The sequence below is a fragment of the Schistocerca americana genome, chromosome 6 (genome assembly GCF_021461395.2).
Source record: "Schistocerca americana isolate TAMUIC-IGC-003095 chromosome 6, iqSchAmer2.1, whole genome shotgun sequence".
In the NCBI taxonomy this organism is placed as follows: domain Eukaryota; kingdom Metazoa; phylum Arthropoda; class Insecta; order Orthoptera; family Acrididae; genus Schistocerca; species Schistocerca americana.
The window spans coordinates 168,519,565-168,538,597 of record NC_060124.1 but is presented as its reverse complement, the minus strand read 5'-3'; positions in this window follow the sequence as shown (position 1 = coordinate 168,538,597).

Below are 19,033 nucleotides of genomic sequence, written 5' to 3'. Positions count from 1 at the left end.
AGACATGTTAAAAGTCAAAATCACATTTTAGTAGAAGATTATCACAGTGTGTTACTCCAAAATCTTGATCTGGCAAACTACATAAATGAGTACTTCGCAAATAGTCCAGTCAATCTGAGTAAAAATTGTCTTATGAATGATGAAACCTCTGTTCCAGGAGAACAAAGTGTCAACTCAAGATTGCTATGCCCACACATAAATCAGAAGCACTCAGAATAACAAAAACAGTGAAGAATAAAATGTCCTCAGACTCATGAGGTAAATGGTTCAGTTACAATAAAATGTGCTAGTGTCATATCAGAACCACTCTCACATTTCATAAACATGTCATTATCAGAAGGAGTCTTCCTTCAAAGATTGATAATTTCAAAAATAAAGCCACTGTATAAAAACAGCAATATACAGGGTGAGTCACCTAACATTACCGCTGGATATATTTCGTAAACCACATCAAATACTGACGGATCGATTCCACAGACCGAACGTGAGGAGAGGGGCTAGTGTAACTGGTTAATACAAACCATAAAAAAATGAACGGAAGTATGTTTTTAAACACAAACCTACGTCTTTTTAAATGGAACCCCGTTAGTTTTGTTAGCACATCTGAACATATAAACAAATACGTAATCAGTGCCATTTGTTGCATTGTAAAATGTTAATTACATCCGGAGATATTGTAACCTAAAGTTGACGCTTGAGTACCACTCCTCCGCTGTTCGATCGTGTGTATCGGAGAGCACCGAATTACATAGGGTTCCAAAGGGAACAGTGATGGACCTTAGGTACAGAAGAGACTGGAACAGCACATTACGTCCACATGCTAACACCTTTTTATAGGACTTTTTCGCTGACGCACATGTACATTACCATGAGAGGTGAGGTACACGTTCGATGGGCGTTTCATAGGACGTGGAGGACGCATAAATTGGCCAGCCCTTTCTCCTGATCTTACACCTCTGGACTTCTTTCTGTGGGGTACGTTAAAGGAGAACGTGTACTGTGATGTGCCTACAACCCCAGATGATATGAAACAACGTATTGTGGCAGCCTTCGGCGACAATACACCAGATGTACTGCGGCGTGTACGACATTCATTACGCCAGAGATTGCAATTGTGTGCAGCAAATGATGGCCACCACATTGAACATCTATTGGCCTGACATGTTGGGACACACTCTATTCCACTCCGTAATTGAAAACGGAAACCACGTGTGTACGTGTACCTCACCCCTCATGGTAACGTACATGTGCGTCAGTGAAAAAGACCAATAAAAAGGAGTTACCATGTGGACGTAATGTGCTGTTCCAGTCTCTTCTGTACCTAAGGTCCATCACCGTTCCCTTTGGATCCCTGTATAATTCGGTGCTCTCCGATACACACGATCGAACAGCGGAGGAGTGGTACTCAAGCGTCAACTTTAGGTTACAATATTTCCAGATGTAATGAACATTTTACAATGCAACAAACGGCACTGATTAAGTATTTGTTTATATTTTCAGATGTGCTAACAAAACTAATGGGGCTCCATTTTAAAAAAAACGTAGGTTTGTGTTAAAAAACATACTGCCGTGAATTTTTTTTATGGTTTGTATTAACCAATTACACTAGCCCCTCTCCTCACGTTCGGTCTGTGGAATCGATTCGTCAGTATTTGATGTGGTTTACGAAATATATCCAGCGGTAACGTTAGGTGACTCACCCTGTATATGAAGTGGGAAATTATAGACCAACAGCTTTGTTATCTGTATTTTAAAAAGTAATAGAGACAGTTATGAAATCTCGAAAAATTCAATTCCTTGTCTGTCAACTAACACTTTTCGTGAAGGACTGAGTACAGAATCAGCTATCACCCATTTCACTGAAAATATCATAATGGGACTAGACAGAAACAATAATACAATAGGAATAAATTGGGACTTATTAAAGGCATTTGATACTGTCCAACATGATGTCTTGCTAAACAAATTAGAAACTGTTGGTATATAAGGAGTTGCGAAAAAATGGTTTCAGTCTTATCTCCAAAGTAGAAAACAGATAGTAGAAATCACTTCACCCAACATTAAAAATCAAGGTACAGCTTACAGGTCTGATTTTTACAGTGCACCAGTTAGGGTACCATAGGGAAGTGTTCTACGACCTCTCTTATTTTTTATTTATGTAAATGACATCGAAAATCCAATGAATGGCACACATATAACTGAGGTTGCTGATGATACGAATGTTGTCACTAATGCAAGCGAAATATTGCCATTATCTGTAACTAGAGTTTGGGAATATTCATGAGTTTGGTTTGAAACGAACAAGTTAACCCTAAATATTTTAAATACTAATTATATCCATTACAGGAAAACAAAGTCACAAAATGACCTGGCCCTCGGAATGCAAAATAAACTGTAAAACCAAGTGTAGCTAAATACTTTGTGTACATAGCTTAATAATGTACGTTATAAGAAGCAATATGATATGGATACTACATGGCACTGCACTCAGCACCAGCACTCCATCTAGATATACTTGGTCCACAACATAATGTTTTTGTAACATCTCCATCAGATGATGACCCTACAGTGGCTTGAAAACATGTTCATGGTTGAATAAATCGTAAAAAAGCGACTGGTTGCATATTTATCACCAGATAAACGCCAACAAAATAAAGAAGTTAAAAGAGTGGCTATCATAAGATTTTTAGGTGTCCACGTAGATGAAAATTTACACTGGAAAGCCCACATCCACTATCTCGGTAACAAGTTATGTTCCGCTTGCTTTGCACTATGCACAGTTAGTAATGTGTCCAGTAAACTGTGTAGCAGAAGTATCCGCTTTGCTTATATTCACACTGCTGTTAACTATAATGTCATTGTCTGGGGTCATAATAAGACAAATCTAAAAATCATGTTTAGACTACAGAAATGAGGTGTTAGAATAATTACCAATGGTTCAAGGCTAACGCCCTCCAAGTTGTTATTCCAACAGCTAAATGTTCTACCTTCACCATGCCTCTACAAAGGAAAAAGTATAATTAATATAAAAAGGTGCAGTGATAATTTCAAAATCAACTGAGATCTGCATACATATAACACACAACTGCTATTGCAGTATAAACGAATATCTTCAACAACCTAGTAGTAAATAATTATATTTGTGTACTATATGATGTAGTCAATGTCAAAAGTATTTTCAGTCAAATGTTTGCTATGACTCGAATTAATATTTTGAACAGAATTGTCACAACTATTATGTGTCTTTATTTAAATCTCAACTAAATATTCTATGTACAATATCTTTTATGTAATTAATCAAAATTGCATATGCAATTTTAATGTGAGATTGTGTGGGGTATTATGCACCCTTGTATCTGTAGGATACGGTGAATACTTATAAGTGTATGTATATATTTATTTAGTTTAGTTTATTTACTATGTACTTTCTGATGAAAACCATGCAACGTAAATTGTCTATGAATGAATAAACTACTACTACTGCTGGTACATATAAACAGAAGCTGGTTTCTTTACATTGTGTTCTACAGGCTGATATATATTTGTTTATATGTGTTCCTGCTTGTGAACCCACATGTGAACTACATGATTTAATTGCATTATAAGTGTATTGCTCATATTCTAGTTTATTTTTGTTCACTTCCATTTTTTGTACTTTCATTTAATGGAGAGATCCATGTTCAAAGCATTCGACATGCTGCCATTCGACTTTTGCTCGTTTCTGTTTTAATTTTTGTTCACTTCCATTTTTTGTACTTTCATTTAATGGAAGAATTCCACGTTAAAAGCTTTTGACAGTACTGGTATTTGACTTTATTACATCTTGTCACACAGTGAATATGTAATTCTGCTTTGAATGGTGCTGTTTCTTGCCACTGAATATGCTTTATAGTCTTAATGATAAAATATTGCTATTACACAGAAAAAATATTCTACATCGAAGCGCATATTTGTACATGGTATTGTATGATTTAGTTTGAATGTACTTCCATCATATCGAATGGTACTGCATTTGGTCAACTCTAGTTACACAGAATAAACTAAACAAAGCATGGTAGTGTGTATTATTTACTTTGAAATTTTCACTGGAGTGGGAGGATGATTCTAGTGCATTGTTTTATGTTTAAATGTATTGTTCATAGTACCTGTTAATAACACGTAAATACATTTGTGTAACTACTGGTGTATTTCAAGCATTTACAAGGAAAAATGCTCTAGACCAGGACTGGGCATCCTTAGCTGCCCGTGAGCACCGTGGTATTGTGTATCGCGGTGCGGCAACGATGGGCGCGCATCTCGCTTGTGAATGGTACTGAGAACTGCCGATAACACGCGATCGATAGATGACTTTGTGGTCATGTTAGTTTTCTTTGCATTGTCGTAATGTTTATAGTACAACAACGCAATGAATATTCATTGCACAATATAAAATGTGATTTGCTTAGTAATGCGGAAGTGTAGCAATACAGACCCATCCTGTGCTACTCTAAAGTGTCATTGAATGAAAAAGTAATAATGGTTAACTTCTAACAATTCTATGGTGAAGAAAAGCAGACGAATTTACATTAGTGTGCATACTTTTATGAGGTGTCTCTTCGTGTGCACGCTTTTATAAGAAACCTCTTCACTTATGACTTTGCACATCAATTATTATGTTGTAAAACAGCCACATTGTTTTCCTGAAGGTAACATTCCGAGCGCAGCGACAGCGACAGTCAACAGAGACAGGCAACAGAGAGAAGTGTTGCCTGGTGACAGCGACACAACTGATCTCTATTATTTCTGATGTGAGCTCGTTCACAGGGCGTGACAAGTGTCGCGCTGCATGTCGTGCCTGCATCTGTCGCACACATGACGGGCGACACTGCTGCTCCCAGGCCAGTACTATCGCGTGTCGCCGAGCGTAAATATGGATTTTTCCCGAGAGGAAGACGAGAAACTGATCAATTTGGTCTGTGTCAACCCCCAGCTATATTACGTCAAATTAGATGCATACAAAAATACACTTGCGAAGGACAATGTATGGAAAGATGTAGGGAAGGAGTTCAATAAAAACAGTGAATGTTATTTATTTAACTACACATTTCATTGCCAAGTTCAATGAAGATCAATTACCATTATTTACAGCATTATCTCAGTATGGTACTCCACCCTGTGTACTACAAAATAACCATTTAAGCTTGTCTCTCACCTCAAATCCAACACTGTTTGTAAAACCTCCATTATGCGCCAATTCTATCATACTTGTTGACTGAGTCGATGTTTCACATTGATAGAAGGGAATTGGTTGATCTTCAAGATAAGCATCTCGCAGAATATTATGTAGGCAACAAGCTGTTATAATCAGGTCATCAACTAATTCAAGTAAAATTGCAATTGGTGTATAAATCACTCTAAATACGTGGGACAATAACCCAAAGGCGTTTTCTACTACTCTACGAGCACGACACAAACGGTATTTAAAAATTTCTTTTTCCCTATCCATTCGTGCATTTCTTCGTGAGTATGGCTTCAACATGTAATTACTAAGTGCAAATGCTTAATAGCCGATTATGAAGTGCGGCATTAAAATATCAGTGTTGGGAAGGCATTGAGATGCAGGGAAATTAAAATTGTTTGTGACAATCTTTTTCCCCATCTCGGATTTTTGAAAAATACGGCTGTCACCTTCTTTGCCATAGGAACCAACAGCTACAACAATGAATTTGTAATTGGCGTAAACTATTGCAAGCAGAACAATGGAAAAGTAATTTTTATAGTTGAAAAAAAAAAACGAGATCCGCTACCCATACAGTTTGGTATATTCCATTTCTGCCAGAAATCTTGTTGAACGTGTTTAAAAGTATTTTCATTTGGCACGGGCAATACTATTGGCATCAGTTTTGTTCTCAATACATTCAAAACTTTCCTAATGACCCGGGAGATATAGCCATCTGATATGCGATAGGCATATGACAAGGACTTAAATGTTTCCCCTGTGGCCATGAATCTGTAAAAAGGGAAAAGAATTCCTTATCATTATTTATATAGACAATATGTGTTTTGTAAATGTACATGACATACGTAAGAAACTGTGATTAGTATTTGAATGTTAACATGTAAAATGCATGTCATAATTTTCGTTACTGGCGAAGATTGTAAAAGATGGTGGAAACACCAAAAGACTCCTACAATAGATTCAAGCGCAACAATAAATCAGGAACAGGATCTTCTGCACCTAAGAACTCTAAATGGACAATACATAAACAGATGAGTTTTCTTGAGACTGTATCTGAGCGTAGAATTGGCAGCACTAGCATGGTGAAAGACAGGGTAGACAGAGATGATACTGCTGAGCAATCTGGGGGTGAGAGTATTGTCGCTTACAGGGAGGGGAATGAGGAAGGAGCTGCAAATGAAACTCTTACAGACTGGCAACCTACAACAAGTACTGTGGCTACTAATACTAAACGACGACTCCGAAACAAAAATGACGATACCATTCTCAATTACTTAAAAAAGAAGGATGACAGTCAGCAGACATTGTTCAATAAAATAACACATAAACATGATACTGAAATACATTTATTTTGTAATCACGTCGGAGATGTTTTGGGCTCACTACCACAAATTTACAAACTAAAAGAGAAGCAAGAAATTTTTAACATCCTGATTAAGTATCAAATGATGGGAGCTGATAATCCTGATTCTTTTATTCAGCAGTTCAGTACCGAAGTGTCATTTAACTCTAGTTCATGTCACTCAAATTCCCCAAGTCAAACTGTGAGCACTCCTGATTACATAATTTGAAAGCCTTCTTTTTCTACCAATTTCGTTGCCATGTATACTCGCCCCAGGAGCCTACTGATTTGACACTACCACCTGTTCAAGAACAGCGTAATTTCAGTGTAGAAGAAATGGAAAATGTGATACAAGACGATACAAATACAATACCTTAACGTTAAGAATAATTTTTCGTCGACTGTAATGACATCTCTTGTAGTTCTTGGTTGTAATTCTTCACGAATTAAATTCAAAATAAAATTAAATTGTTTTTTATTTAATCTGCAATAAGATCTAAATTTTTCTTCATCACTTCGTAAACGTTTTTCTAACATGTAGAAACCTTACTTGCGTCGTTCCTTGAACATCGAGTTAAAAGAGCGTCTCCTCTTTAAATATTGGTACAAAAACAAATCATCGTCTTCCTTCTCTTCAAAAAGTAAACGCACAATTTCATTAGTCGACATGTTTTCGCAAACAATTGTCGTCTTCGAATTCGAACGACACACTGCAGAGTGTGTCGCTGGGTACGGCAACAACATGTCGCTGTCATGGGCGACATCTGTCTCTGCCGCCTGTCTCTGTCGATTGTCGCCCATCGCTGTCGCTGCTCTCGGCATGTTACCTTGAGTTTGTCAGTGAGTGAAATTTTATTTTTGATTTGTTTCGCTGTGCGACCAGCACGAATGAATCTTTCCAGCTTCGTTCAGAGTACACTATAGACTGTAGAAACGCTGTTGATAGTGTGCAGTTCGATAGAAGCACAATGTAGAGACAGAGAAAGATATAATTAACTTTTCATTGCGTATTGCCGTCCCTAAAGAGTACTGCAGCACCACAAAGTGATACGTTGCTTAAGTTGACAACAATTTCAGGCAGTAAGAAACGTTCCAAATTCTGGCGTTCAGTTCAATAGAGAACGGGAAATGTTGGTGGCGGGGGGGGAGGGGAGTTAGACAGTACAGGGCTCAGGGCTCAAGAAAAAGAGATTAAATACCACTACCGTCGACTTAAGTTTGTGGTCATAAATACAACACATATACAGGGCGTTACAAAAAAGGTACGGCCAAACTTTCAGGAAACATTCCTCACACACAAATAAAGAAAAGATGTTATGTGGACATGTGTCCGGAAACGCTTAATTTCCATGTTAGAGCTCATTTTATTTTCGTCAGTATGTATTGAACTTCCTCGATTCACCGCCATGATTTCATACGGGATACTCTACCTGTGCTGCTAGAACATGTGCCTTTAAAAGTACGACACAACATGTGGTTCATTCACGATGGAGCTCCTGCACATTTCAGTCGAAGTGTTCGTACGCTCTCAACAACAGATTCGGTGACCGATGGATTGGTAGAGGCGGATCAATTCCATGGCATCCATGCTCTCCTGACCTCAACCCTCTTGACTTTCATTTATGGGGGCATTTGAAAGCTCTTGTCTACGCAACCCCAGTACCAAATGTAGAGACTCCACGTGCTCGTATTGTGGACGGCTGTGATACAATACGCCATTCTCCAGGGCTGCATTAGCGCATCAGGGATTCCATACGACGGAGGGTGGATGCATGTATCCTCGCTAACGGAGGACATTTTGAACATCTCCTGTAACAAAGTGTGTGAAGTCACGCTGGTATGTTCTGTTGCTGTGTGTTTCCATTCCATGATTAATGTGATTTGAAGAGAAATAATAAAATGAGCTCTAACATGGAAAGTAAGCGTTTCCGGACACATGTTCACATAACATATTTTATTTCTTTGTGTGTGAGGAATGTTTCCTGAAAGTTTGGCCGTACCTTTTTCTAACACCCTGTATAAAGTAATAAGCAAATAACAATTTTTTTTGTCAAACATCTGTTAAGTTATCAGATCTAATCTTAATGAGATGTGTTAAGTTCGGAGGTGGCCTGCTACTCATGAAAAATAAATGAGCATCTCTTTTAGTCACACTACTTTTGTCTTCAAATATTTTTAACTAGCATCACAATGTTTCGAGTTAGATTACAGTCATCAAACGCATTGCACTTGGCAGATAAATAGTAACATTCAATTTTGTTAATTTCAACAAATGCGGAAATTAGTTTCAGGGGTTGTTCACGTAAAATGCGAAACATGTCTGTGAGCACGGTACTAAAGTGAAAGTCAATGACCTCCAACTGAATTTCGAGAGGTGCACTTTCAACGTCCGTTGCAAATGGAGTTGCAAAAACTAAAATAAAGTTCCAATCGATTTAGTCACAAAAATCTGCCAAAGTTTAGTAACAATGTCTGTGGCACCGTAACAAACTCATCAAAACGTTCACTGAATGTCTTCTATTCAAGATCTGTTTAATTTATAACTTGAAAAGTGCATAAATTACTTTTCTGAAAGTTGCTTTATCCACATAGCAATACTCTTTTAAAACGCAAAGCCGATGTCAAAAACATCTTTAATTAGTTAATGTCTACCCTACAAAGTTGTACTCACGACATTCAAGTGTCTCGTAAGGTCAGTTAGAAATGAAGATCTAATAAATATGCACTGGTGGTCATAAAAGTCTTTTCTTTTCTTGGCGTTCCTTTAATGTCCATAAATGATGCTACATCTTTACGTAAGTTGAAAAAACGTTTTAATACAACTCTTTCAGACGATCAGCGCACTTAAAAAAAGTACAGAACAACGTGGTAATCTGACGTCAGCAACTCGCTGAAGGATTTAAACTGCGGATGTCCCAAACTGTGCGATCTCAGTTCGTTAACTGTTTTTGCAACGGAGTAAATTACACCACTTATTGTGCCATATTTTGGCAGCAGATTAACGCATTATAGGGCGCAGTATATCGCTGGTATTTCTTGTTGGCTATCAACTTATTTCATCTTAAATGATAATTAATTGAAACCCCCAGCTGCCAACAGGTGTTGTTGATATACCTGGATGGGGACAGCAGGAGAGCCCGGGTCCGAGTCCCGGTCAGGGCCACACATTTTCAGCTGTCCTCATCCAGGTATCTCAACAATATCTGTCGGCAGCTGAGGGTTTCAATTAATTATCATTTACTCTAGAGAAGCTGCACGGTCATCAATGGTATCTGTTCTTTCGAGAAATTTACTGTCTTCATATATAGTTAACTGGCTACCCGGCATTGACCTTCGCCTGTGCGAACGCGCACAGGTTGCCCTAACTCTTACGAGAATATTCCAGAATGATTCCAGAGGAGACGAGGTACTGGCAGAAGTAACGCTGTGAGGACGGGGCTTGAGTCGTGCTTGGGTAGTTCAGTTGGTAGAGCACTTGCCCGCTAAAGGCAAAGGTCCCGAGTTCGAGTCTCGGTCCGGCACACAGTTTCAACCTGTCAGGAAGTTTCTTACCGGAATAGTCACCTTACTGTGCGCGAATAATGAGTGGATGGGCAAATATCTATTACGAGCATTACGTTTGTAGACTGTGGACAGTTGGGAACGTGGGTCTCACGTGAAGCGCGCAAGGGATAAGTCCCTGCAGTCGCGCTGTTCATCTGTGTCCTCGGTGGCCCAGATGGGTAGAGCCTCTGCCTTGTAAGCAGGAGAGCTCGGGTTCGAGTCCCGGTCGGGGCACACATTTTCAGCTGTCCCCATCGAGGTATATCACTAACACCTGTCGGCAGCTGAGGGTTTCAATTTATTATCGTTTAGTCTAGAGAAGCTGCACGGTCATCAATGGTATCTGTTCTTTCGAGAATATTTACTGTCTTATATATTATTTCACCTTGTTCCTTATCAAAGCTACTACACCTGACAGCTGTCCAACCGTTACAGGAGCTCCATCTGTCGCAATCAATGAAAGTTTTTCCCGACGAAGGTCATATTTGTCAATAATGTTTCTTAAGCAATATGTCGACGGCCAAGGAGATAAAGCTAAATATTTACTCTTATATTTCAGTTGCATTTCCACGTCGTTTGCCGTTTCTTCGTCGCCTCTGCAAACTGTTCTCCGTGAAAGAGAAACCGTTTCGAAAACCGGAAGAGTCGCTGGATACAATATTGCTGAGATAGCTACAAAACACTCTTTAACAAAATGTCCGTCGCTGAAAGGAGGCACTGAAGGCATAGGTGAAATCGAGGGCAAACCCACATAATGCTTTATAAATAATATTTTCAAGAAGTGGTATATATCTATTCGAATTTCTTCTTTATCTCTCTTCTGTTTCAGATCCTTTCCTGAGTATCCAACCAGCTCACGCGGTCCTCATGAAGGAGTTGGAAATACCGCTTCACATTATACGCTGGGGTCCAAAATTAAAGCAACAAACTGCTCTTTCCCTGTCCTGTGTCTAATTCACGATATAATCATACAAAATGTCAACAGATGTCGTTATGATCGTGTTCTGCACGGAAGATGGCATACCAATCAACGGACATCTACAGCAGCAATGACGTCAGGGCACCTATCAAGCAGGGTGGTGTTTGCAGGGTAGTCCCATATCCACAACTGCTGTGGACACAGTCACAGACGGTGCAGTATGGCACAGAGAAGACGCCTACAGACTCTGGTGTGGAGGGACAAAGGAAGAATGGAAGCAGGAGTGTTACAAACTGGTGTGGCCCTATGGCTTAATGTGAATCGTTCTGTTGTTGCTCGGATGAGGCGACAGTTTGTAGAGACCAAAACCGTATCCTGGAGACCAGGACAGGGCCGACCACGTGTGACATCAGAAAGAGTGGACCGTTATTTGGCCACAAGGGCACGACAGCATCGCCTTAGTGCTGCATAGCAACTGGGATCTGACCTCGCAGCACCCTCAGGACGTGTTGTAGCGAGGCAAGTGGTGTACAGAAGGCTTCAGCACAGTAATATTTATTGTTGGAGACCTGCCGTCTGCTTATCTCTGGCATGTCTTCACAGAAGGGAATGTCTAGAGTGGATCTGTCAATATGCCATCTGGACAGTCGAATAGAGGGCCAATGTTCTTTTTACAGATGAGTCCCCATTCTGTCTGGACAGTGATTCTCGACGAATTCGCTTCTGGAGGGCAAGTGGAACACGATTTCTCTACCCAAACATTTTGGAAAGAGACTGTTATTGGGGAGGACACATAATGGTGAGGGCCAGGATTATGTTCACACCTCTTCATGAAACTACGAGTGAATCAGCTAGATTTAACTGTTGTCAGGTACTGTGAGGCGATTATGGAATCTCATGCCCAGAATTAGAGTTGATGGACGATAATCCTCGAGCTCATAGAGCACAGGTGGTTGATGTTTCTTAGGAAACACAAGATATTGCATGCATAGTGTGGGCTGCTCACTATCCCAATTTCAATCCCATAGGGCATGTTTGGGATGCACTAGGGAGATAAGAGTAGTGGGACAAAGAGACACGGCCCCATATTGCATTAGTGCCAAATTTATTCAAGATGGCCCATCCAAGATGGCAGATCCAAGATGGCAGCGATAGATATGGCAACTTCACAATGACGTCATGGTGGGAAGTTCAAATTTTGGGGGAAAATAGGTCAACTGGGCTACCTTCACTAACCTAACCCCCTCCTCTCCTCCCTCCCTATCCCCTCCACCAGAAAATGGTGGGAAGTTCAAATTCCAGCAGGACAATGCAACACACCACGGCTACCTCCACTAACCCAAGAAAATGGCGGAAAAAAGGCACTTGGGCTACCTCCACTAACCTAAGTCATCTGACAGCCACCTCTTCCTAGGAACTGGTGGGAAAAGGACTCAGCCTGTGCTGGATAGGATGGATATAAGTCCTTATTTTGCATGCAGTGTTCCTTTAAACAATTTTTAAGCAGTAGCTCCATCTTGTGTGTTCACCATGAGGTCCGGAGTCCAACTGACATAGTACACAGTACTGCCACCAGAGGGCGCTGTCGTCCCATAGCGGTCTGGTGGGGGGAAATGACAGGAAAAGGACTCGGCCTCTTCTTGGCTGCGGGAGAGAAGGAAGGTGTGTACTATATTTTGGAACAATTTATTTACCGATGGATTTTACGTAGTTTATTTATTACACTGCAACAAAACACTCACTCAGACATGCTTGGAGCCACAATACACAACCCTGCAAACTACTCATAAATTATCTAAATAATGCAGTACACTGATGCACAGACACGCAAACAACTCGTAAATTACCGAAATAATACAGTACACTGATGCACAGACACGCAAACAACTCGTAAATTACCGAAATAATACAGTACACTGACATACAGACATGCAAACAACTCATAAATCACTGAAATAATACAATACACTGATGTACACACACGAAAACAACTCTTAAATTACCGAAATAATGCAGTACATACCATACAGACATGCAAACAACTCATAAATCACTGAAATAATACAGTACACTGATGTACACACAGGAAAACAACTCTTAAATTACCGAAATAATGCAGTACATACCATACAGACCTGCAAACAGCTCGTAAATCACCGAAACAATGCAGTACGCTGATGTGCAGACACAAAAACAAGTCGTAAATTATCAAAATAACGCATGCAAAACGCTCTGCAGACACGCTCTTTAATTCTAAACTGTCAAAATAATGCAGTACATAGCCTTCAGACGTGTAAACTACTCGTAAATAACCGAAATAATGCATATATATCGCTCTGCCAACACGCTCACAACGGTTAAACAGCCGAAAATAATGTAGTGCACAAACACTCAGTACACGTAAAAAAACGCTTTCAAACCATCGTCAACCATAATATTTCAGAGGCTCCAAGGCGCACACATGCCGACGCTGTGAGTCTCTGCCAGACAGACGAATGCAGGGGCGTGAGCCACTGCTCTCAGGCCGCTATTGCCTACAGCCAGCAGGTGAAAGTCGCCTCTATTTACGGGTATACAGTTAGAGTTCTTCGAGTGTTATACTGACGGCCCTCTGGGCCGTGCGCGCGTGTTTATGTTGCTGGCGCTATACTTCTCTACCTATGGGTACTGCCATCACAGGTTGCACTATAGAAATCTGTTCCATGCTTCTCAGAGTAGCACAGGGTGCATTGTACCTAGAGATCCTGATGGGACATGTGAGACACCTCCAGTCGCGCACATGTTTACTGTGATTGACATCTACCTGCCAGTCCAGTGTCAAGAGAGAGATGTCTACATAGCGGCTCACCCACACAGACGAATCAAAAAGGTTCTCAATGTTACTCTGACGTCACATGGCTATGTAAATGAGAGCCAAGTCACTCTCTCGGAAATTGCAAAGAGTTGCATAAATAGTTAATGGTCGCTTTTGTAGGAACTTTCGTGATGTCTCATCTTTTACACATGGAATTCTTGGCCTAACAGAACCTGTTTATGAAAATAGCCCAGAATAACGCTGAATGCATTCCTCCTGATAGTCCTAACGTGGCACCTTGTCCATCATGTGTTACCCTTCCTGGAAATCGTTAAGTCCTGCTTTCAACAAACATCTCCGAAATGCAAACGTTCTCACTGCTACATAGAGGCTCCTATGCCCCATCACGAAGGATGTCTTTTGAATGAATGGAGCATTATGATCGACTCTTACTGAATTTACCCGCCAAATTACTGATGCTACCAATGTGGAAGCACTGTCCGCCTTTTTCTGTCTGCAGACGAGACTTTTTTGTGCAAAACTATTTTGTACAGGTCACCATATTTCACTGACAGTTAAACCATGCAAAGTGGCCTACAGATCGTCAAATACAGAAAGACTCTTACTCAATTACACTGCTCTGCCACTGAGGATGGAAGCCTGAATATTAGAGCTCGAAGCCGATCTCCAACTTGGCATTATATCACAGTGTACCGTGTCGATGAACTAAACATACAATTCGTATCCTGTGCCATACAAAATCGTCCGGTTTGGATCATTCGTATAGCTATCGACTGCCAGACATTTGTACATAGACCACGAAGACAGACAGTGCTGTATTATAGTAGACTCTGGAGAAATTATTTTGTGACATGTGATACCATAAAATTTATCAATGAGGTCGCCCCACATTGGGCACCAAAAATGTAGTGAACACGAGAAATTAAATGAAATCAAACACAAAGGGTACAAAATTAAGAAGTTCATTTATGAATGTAAAAGATTCCTTATATGATTAAAACATGAAAGGGATGTATTTATTTTCGTGCTGTTTAGACAAAACAAAACAAAGTTATAAATCTCAGGACCGATTTGACTGGGCGTGGACACGACTCTGTTATTAAGGGGAAGGAGGAGGGGACGAATCGTCTCACCACTCTTCGTTATCGTTCTTCATATATTGCTGTCAGCGGCAGGCGTTGGTGCGTGGCGTGGCGTTGGAGCTGTGCTGCACTGGTTGGCTGCCCTCATCAGCAATCGGAGCTTTGGGGTGGGGCCCAGGTACGATCTCCGGGTTGGTTGCTCTTTGTCGGTTGCATGGCCGAAGCTGTGCTGTCACGGTGTCAGAAGGCAGATGTTCCTCTGGGTGGAAGATCGCCCATGTCCTCTCATTCCTGATTATAAAATCGAGCGACAACCCACAGGTGACAATTGCATTCACCTGGATGGTACTTCTTCCATCGCTTGACGACACCAAGACCTGTTTCTCTATCTTCTTTTTTTTCGCCCCAAAAGCGGGAATTAGTGAGATTCCTTTTACGCGTATCTCAGCTAATTAACTACCACTTTCTACCAGCTTTGAGTAAAATGACGTTGAAAGTGCTGTCAGTTCCGACCCATAATCCATACTCTCGTCTTAATTCCTTCCACAATTGTTTCAATGAGAGGACACCGATTGTCCGCTTTTTCTGGAAATTCTGGTTTATCGCAGTACTGGCCAAAGTCGTCTTGCGCTTGTGATTGCCAGTACCGCACATTGCGTATGTGATGGCCCTTCTCCACCGTGGCGTCCCCTGCAATATCTCATTTTCTCTGATCATTCATTTGTGTGACCTCACGCTCCTCTACCTGAGGTGGGGTCAGAGGTGGAGCCTGCGTTGTTCTGACGGTCTCTCCAATAATGCGACGCCTGGACGCACCTCACGTGGCGTCTTTGTTTTGGCTTTCTCTCCATGGTGTGGACCATGACGTCTATCTCGTTCTCGCCTATTCCCCTCTTCTCTCGTTCGTCCGTAATTGCGCCAATTCTGTCTGTCATTGTGGTGCACAAACCCTTGCGGCGCCCCATTTTCTGTCCTAATTGCGTGCCCATTTGCTGTACTTTGCTTCTCCTGCTCTTCGATTTCGTCCAAGGATCTTAAAACATCGAGGAACTGTTCTCTTGACAGTGCCCCGACGAGCGCACGTTGCACATGAGCAGGAAAACGTGATCGCGTCGCGCTGCACCATTCCTCATCTGACATTTTGTCATCCAAGTATCTCGGCACAACGACAAAGTGAGCAACATAGGTTGCCATGGATTGGCGTGATAGTGGCGCATACTGTCCCCGATATATACTCATCTTTGCACTCACCTGTGCGGCCAGGTTCCAATATGTTGCCAGAAACTTAGTGCAGAATTCCTTGTAACTACTATTCTCTCAAATTCTAATGTCAAACTGTCAGCCGCACGGGGTGGCCGCGCGGTTTAAAGCGTCATGTCACGGACTGCGCGGCCCCTCCCGCCGGACGTTCGAGTCCTCCCTCGGGCATGGGTGTATGTGTCTTTCTTAGCATAAGTTAGTTTAAGTAGTGTGTAAGTCTAGGGACCGACGACCACAGCAGTTTGGTCCCTTAGGAATCCACACACATTGTTTGAACGTCAAACTAGGCAGCCTCCTCCTGATCGAGCGTTTGGCTCGCAACGAGTAAAGCGTTACAATCCGCCACTCCTTTCGCACGCAGATACGCGTCTAAATTCTTTAAGTATGCCTTCGGGTGAGCGCTGCGCGTTCGGACGAACTTGGGCCGTGGTGTGTCCATCCCAGACATCGGTAGTGCGGGTTGCTAATTCGTTGGCGTGACCTGCGGTACAAGGCCATTACCTTGTCGCATTTCAGACACTTCTTGGTCGTGTTTCCTTGGATGATTTACCTTCTGCATCTAGTCGCACAGAGATCTCAGTCATCTTTGCGTTTACCCGCGTTTTCAAGTTGTCACCCTTCGTTTCACAACCTTTCCTCACTTCGTTTTGATTGTTGATGACCTCCGTCCGTGTCTTTTCAGTTTCGGTCTGCAGTTCGTGCCTAACGTCAGCAATCTGCCGATCAAGCTTTTGATTGGGAAGTTTCAGCTCCGTTTCGAGTCTTTCAAACAACGGTTAACTGTTCAAATGTGTGTGAAATCTTATGGGACTTAACTGCTAAGGTTATCAGTCCCTAAGCTTACACACTAATTAACCTAAATTATCCTAAGGACAAGCACACACACCCATGCCCGAGGGAGGACTCGAACCTCCGCCGGGACCAGCCGCACAGTCCATGACTGCAGCGCCTAAGACCGCTCGGCTAATCCCGCGCGGCTTATTTTTCTAGTATCGCGAGAATCCGATCTAGTGGACTCTGCGTATCCCCCACAAACGTGCCTTATGTTTCCTCGTACTCCCCCCGAACTTTTCTCAACTGGCTTGACTGTTTCCATATTTAACAGTGTTCCAGACCTCAGTTGCATAGAGAAACTAAACTAAAAACTAAAAGCACTTCACAGAACGAACAGAGACAGTACAACGCTGATGAGAACACTGGTAACAGCAAACAGAACAATGGAAATCGTGGAACAGAATATTCGCAACAACAACCTACACATTCTAAAACTACATAAAAAATTACGAGAAGGCTATGGGAGCCAAAACTGACAACACTAACTACCGCTGTATCTAATTTATATGCTCATTTGCAACGCACTTAGCACACACAAACACACCATCTGTGCGCCTGCCATCTCACACAATGAGGTTAACATACGCTAATAATAGAATGGGGATTCTTTCTGAGTTATGTCTCGAAACTTAGAAGTTCTCTCACTAACAACAACGTGAGAATGAAGTCAAACCGTGCCCCACGCTGGGCGCCAAAAATATAGTAGAGAAATTATTTTGTGACATGTGATACCAAGAAAATTATCATAGGGGTCGCCCCAAAATTCAAATGGCCCTAAGCACTATGGGACTTAACATCTGAGGTCATCAGTCCCCTACACTTAGAAGTACTTAAACTTAACTAACCTAAGGACATCACACACATCCATGCCCGAGACAGGATTCGAACCAGCGATCGTAGCAGCAGCGCGGTTCTGGACTGAAGCGCCTAGAACCGCTCGGCCACAGTGGCCGGCTGAGGACGCCCCACGTTTGGCACCACAGATGTAGTGAAGTCGAGAAATTAAATGAAATCAAACACAAAGGGTACAAAATTAAGGAGTTCATTTACGAATGTAAAAGATTTCTTGTATGATCAAAACATGAAAGGAATGTATATATTTTCGTGCTGTTTAGACAAAGCAAAACAAAATTATAAATCTCAGGGCCGACTTGACTGGGCGTGGACACGGCTCAGTTATTAAGGGGAAGGAGGAGGGAGCGAATTGTCTCACCACTCTTCGTTATCGTTCGTCATATACTGCTGTTAGCGGCAGGCGCTGTGTCGGTGCTGGGCGTGGCGTTCGGGCTGTGCTGCACGGGTTGGCTGTCCTCATCGGCAGTCGCGACTTTGCGGCGGGGCCCAGGTACGATCTTCGAGTTGGTTGCCTGTTGTCAGTTGCGTGGCCGAAGCTGTGCTGTCATGGTGTCAGAAGGCGGATGTTCCTTTGGGTGGAAGAGCGCCCATGTCCTCTCGCTTCCGCGGTATCTCCACGACATCCTTTTTCTTCAGTGCTGGCTTATTATTATATGCAAAATAACAAAATTCCACAAAAATAATTCTTTCTTTTTTCAGACAAGATATGTACACTACTGGCCATTAAAATTGCTACACCACGGAGATGACGTGCTACAGACGCGAAATTAAACCGACAGGAAGTAGATGCTGTGATATGCAAATGATTAGCTTTTCAGAGCATTCGCACAAGGTTCTACATCTACATCTACATCTACATTTATAGTCCGCAAGCCACCCAACGGTGTGTGGCGGAGGGCACTTTACGTGCCACTGTCATTACCTCCCTTTCCTGTTCCAGTCGCGTATGGTTCGCGGGAAGAACGACTGTCTGAATGCCTCCGCGCGCGCTCTAATCTCTCTAATTTTACATTCGTGATCTCCTCGGGAGGTATAAGTAGGGGGAAGCAGTATATTCGATACCTCATCCAGAAACGCACCCTCTCGAAACCTGGCGAGCAAGCTACACCGCGATGCAGAGCGCCTCTCTTGCAGAGTCTGCCACTTGAGTTTATTAAACATCTCC